Here is a 5253-nt window from a genome sequence, read left to right as displayed (position 1 = left end):
GTATGATGTTCTTGATGTCATCCCACAACTCTTCTGGGATCACTATGCTGTGAGAAAGCCCAAGCCACATGGAGTGACTACGTACAGGTGTTCTGGCAGCTCCAAACCTCAGCCAATAACCAGCATCAATCACTCAGCACGTCAGGAAGCTGCTTCATGATGAGTCTTATCCCAGACTTTGAGTCCTCCTAAATTAGGTTTGGGGCATCATGTTCCCAATGACAAGCCATCTCTACTATGCCCTTTCCCAATTTCAGACACAGGAAACCTATGAGCATAATAAGAGGGTTTGTTAAGCCTCTAAACTTTAGAGTAATTTGTTATGCAGTAAAAAGTAAATAGATCTCATTGTGTGGTGGTGGGAGGGAGGGGTAATTTCCTACAGGACAAAGAGAAAGGATAGGGCAGACAAAAACTACATCTCACACCTGAAGAACTATCCTTAGTGTCCTTATTTTTTACATTTTTATTTTATTGTTGAGAAAATATACAGCAAAACGCTCTATTGCTGAGTTGATTCCAACTTGCCTATAGGACAGATTAGAAATGCCCCATAGAGTTTCCAAGACTAAAAATCTTTATGAAAGCAGACTGCTACAATTTTCTCTCAGAGTAGCTGATGGGTTTGAGTCACTGACCTTTTGGTTAGTAGTTGAACCAGTGAGCTACCCAGACTCCTATCTGCAGCAAAGCATACACCAATTCAACCATTTCTACATGCACAATTCAGTGACATTGATTACATTCTGTGAATTGTACAACCATTCTCTCTCTCCTTTTCTGACTTGTTCCTCTTCCATTAGCATAAACTCACTGTCCTCCAAATTTCCTATCTAATCTTTCAAGTTGGTATTGTCACTTTGATCCCAAATAGAGAGTTCTTTAAAGAGCATAATGCTCAAGGCAGTAACTAGTTAATGGTGCTGTGGGATAATGCACTGGACCACAAGTTCAATTTGAACCCCACAAGATCAGTGGTTCAAACTCACCAGCTGCTCCTCAGAAACTCTATAAAGGGTAGCTATGAGTCAGAACCAACTCATAGGCACTTAACAACAACAACAACAATTGTTTGGCTTTAAGAAGACTTCAGGGAATATTTTGGGTTTAAATTTAGTGGCCACCATTTAAAAATGTACCCACTCTTACTCCTGGAAGCAGTGTTTGTACATCTAGCCTGTACATGTAGGTCATTTCCACATACTGAGCCTCCTTGCTCAGTGTGCTTGGCAGAGGTTTAAAGTACTCAGCTCTTTAGCATGGTCCTTCTTCTACCCAGTGAGCTGGCTGCTTCTCTAACCCCAAACAGCCCAAGCTCAGAGTTGACCATTCACCTGGTGTTTTTAGTAAATGACACCCCTGAGTGGTACTCCTATTATGCCCAGTGGCATCAGCCCAGAGGTCCCAGTCCCTTTCTATCCTTTACCCACTAGACCTGACATCTTTCTTACAGTCCCTCCACCTTCTTCGTGCTCTCCAACTCTCCTGCTCCCCTGAAGCCTCCTGGATCCTGATTTAGGAACATTGTCTGAATTCTGCTCTTCTTCTTTTCTGCACTTTTTCCTTCCTACCAGTCTCCAAACTGACCTACCTCCCCTGCCATTGTTTTCTGAATGCCAGGATTCTCCAGAAGACCCCAGTTTCTTCAGTCTCTATCTCCCCGGCTCACCAACCGAGGGATGAGATGAAGCTCCCCTCCTCCAGGCAGGGAAGCACTGTGAAGAGGAGCAGAGACTCCTAGGTGGCACACAGGCATTTTTCAGGGCAGTGAAACCATTCTGTATGCTACTGTAATGGCGGACACATGACTTAATGCATATGCCAGAACACCTAGGGAAATGCAACATAAAGAGCAAGCCTTAATATAACTAGGGACTTTAGTGAATAATCATGTATCAGTATTGGCTCATCAGCTATAACAAATTAACCACAGTAATGCAAACCACAGGAGAAACTGTGGGATGGAGATGCAGAAGCCATATATGGGAACCTTCCGTGCTTCCTGCATAGTTATTCTGTAAACTCCTGAAATTGCTCTAAAAATGAAAGTGTATTTTAAAAAGAAAAGAACAGAAGAAAAATAGAAAGTAGACTCTTAGTCAGAAGTATTGGCTCAAAATCCTGGCCCCACCATCCTCCAACTGCCTTGTCCTTTGGCATGTTAGTGTCACAATGCCTTACTGTTCTCATCTGTAAAATAGAGATAACAATAGTGTGCCTTTCACAGGGTTATTATGGGGATTAAATAAGGTAACCTAGGTAAAGTTTTCTGCACTTGGATCGTGTTCATTTAAATGAGACAGGAGCTCTCAGATTCTGTGTTTAAATAAGAAACCCAGCCGAGTCCCAGGCTTTGTTCTACTGTATTCACATGGGAGAAAAGACCGCCAATCACTCTCTTCTGGTTTTACAAGGAAAACTCACAAGCACTTGTACCTTTCAGGAAACAGAAATATCCATTTAAATATTGTTACCAGAGTAATCAATTATGAAGTAAGGCCATCAATCCAAATTACAGTGTGTTGCTTTAAGAGTGAAGAATGGCTACTATGGAACATCACAACCACCTCTGAAGTCAAGAGTGTCATAGAAAACTCATTTGTTAGAAAGAACATTTGTAAGAAGGGATTTTTGATGTAAACTAGAATCTGTCTCCCCAGAGCTGCAGGGAAAATGGGAACTTCTTCTTCTTTTTTTTTTTAAAGCATTTTATCTTGCTGAGATTTCTTTTACCAGCAGTTTTAAGACCAAATATTGGAATTCTATTAGTCAGCACTGAGAAGATGAGGTAGGGCTGCAGAAGTCAAAACTTACACTGTATGAAAAGGAAAAAAGACAACGCTATTAGCAAATGAAATGTGAGCATTTTGTCATTCTTATTCCAATGTAATGCATAATAACATTCAGTATATGTTAGGTATTTTTGTTTTTGTTATTCTGACATGTAGCCCTATTAAAACCTTGGTTCAAATGGTTTGGTGCCACAGTGATTGAAGACATGCCATCCAGCAACCAAGGGAATTAAAAAATGAGAGGGAGAGAGAAAAAGGAAATGAAAATGGGATTGGGGGGTGTTAAAAAAAAGACTAAGAAGAAACAATAGTTACTATTGAGGGGCAAATCTGCTGTACAGGACCTCTTTAAAGTGTTCAAGAGCAAAGATGTCAGTTTGAGGACTAAGATGCGCCTGACCCAAACCATGGTATTTTCAGTAGCCTCAGATGCATGCGAACGCTGGACAGTGAATAAGGAAGACAGTAGAAGAATTGATGCTTTTGAGTTATGGTGTTGGAGGAGAATATTAAAAAGTACCATGGACTGCCCAAAGAACAAACCAGTCTGTGTTGGAAGAAGTACATACACCCAGAGTGTTTCTTGGAAGCCAGGATGGCCAGACTTCATCTTTCATACTTTGGACATATTGTCAGGAAGGACCAGTCCCTGGAGAAGGATATCATGTTTGGTAAAGTGGGGGATTGGAGAAAAAAAGGAAGACCCTCAACTAGATTGATTGGCCTAGTGACATCAGCAATAGGCTCAAACATAGCAATGAGGTTGGCACAGGACTGGGCAGTGTTTCATTCTGTTGTGTGGAGGGTCATTATGAGTCATTACCAACTCAATGGCACCTAACAACTACTGCGTGAACTCCAATTCATGGAGACATCACATGCATCAGAATAGAACTCTACTGCATAGCGTTTTCAATGACTGATTTTTCAAAAAGTAGATCACCAGGCCTTTCTTCTGAGGTACCTGTAGGTAGACTGGAGCCTTTAATCTTTCTGTTAGGAGCAGAGCTTGTTAGCCTTTACACAACTCAGGGAAGTGTGAAGGGAATATATTTTCAGGAAAACTTCCTGATTTCCTTGTCCTCTTCTATCCACACCATTTTAATTCTGCATTTTATTTCTCTACCATCTCCTCCAAAATCCTCCCAGTCCTGGTTCCAACTCCTGAGCTTCAGATTTTCCAGCTACCAAACCCCTCGACTCTTTTCTCCCCAAAATTCAAAGAGACAGTCTGTCAACATAGAGCCTTTCCTGGAAATGGAGTGTTGTTGTTAAGTGCTGTTGAGTCAGTACCGACTCATAGTGACCCTGTATGGGGTTTTCGAGGAGCGGCTGGTGAGTTTGAACTTCCGACCTTGCAGTCTAGGACCTTATCCCACATCACCACACCGGGACTCCTGTAGATGGATGGAGTGGCTAATAGAGTAGAAAGAAACCACATAGACAATGGCAGACTCCTCTGTAGCCAGCAGGGGAAGGGACAGGTGGAGAAAGCTCTCAGGTTTACCTTTTCTTTCTTGTCACATATCCATTAGTCTGATAAGGAGCTGGTACCTCTGTTCCCCCTCACAGCATCAGCATTCCCACCTTGCCATCGATTATACATCACCCCAACTCCAGTCCACAAGGACTGCAGCAAATCCCAGATGTGGGGATGGAGGAACAGGAGAGAGAAGATTTCATTTCTCCCAGTCCAAGTTGCCACAGTCCCAGGCTCAGATCATTGAGAAACAGCCTGATAGTGCCTTCACTCCTGTTACACCTCCTGGATGCAAACTGGAACATGCTTCCTCCGCCTCCCCTGTCTGCTCTGCCTGCTTCAGATCCATGTGAGGCTCAAACGAGGACCAAATCCTAAAAACCAAATACACTGCCATCAAGTCAATTCTGAATCACAGCAATCCAAAACTATAAGCCTTTACAGGAGCAGAAGCCTCATCTTTATCCCTCAGACAGGCTGGTGTGTTTGAACCGCTGACCTAGCAGTTAGCAACCCAATGCAAAACCCACAACACCACCATCGATATCTCCCTTTCCTTTCCACAATCATAGATTTCTTTCCCACTGACCTCCCATAGGGCCTGTTATGTCCACCATTTGGGTTACTTCTTTGGTTTATGGAATTAACCTCAACAAAAACACTTGAGAGGTAAAGTTTGGCCCTGGAGTCTGAGCTTCCTGATCACAGAAACTTTGTCTGTCACATAGTGGGTGGTCAGTAAATATTGGTTGAGTGCATAAATATTGTTGTTGCTACGTGCCATGGAGTCGCTTCCGACTCATAGCGACCCTGTACAGGGTTTCTGAGGCTATAAATCTTTACAGGAGCAGAAGGCCTCATCTTTCTCCTGCAGAACCGCTGGTAGTTTCAAACTGCTGACCTGTGGTTCACAGCCCGATTCGTAACCACTATGCTACCAGATGAGTGCCTACTAATGTGGCACTGTGGAGTCCTGGTGTG

Source organism: Chrysochloris asiatica, unplaced genomic scaffold (assembly GCF_000296735.1).
Source record: "Chrysochloris asiatica unplaced genomic scaffold, ChrAsi1.0 scaffold00090, whole genome shotgun sequence".
Lineage (NCBI taxonomy): Eukaryota > Metazoa > Chordata > Mammalia > Afrosoricida > Chrysochloridae > Chrysochloris > Chrysochloris asiatica.
Note: the sequence above shows the minus strand (reverse complement) of the source record.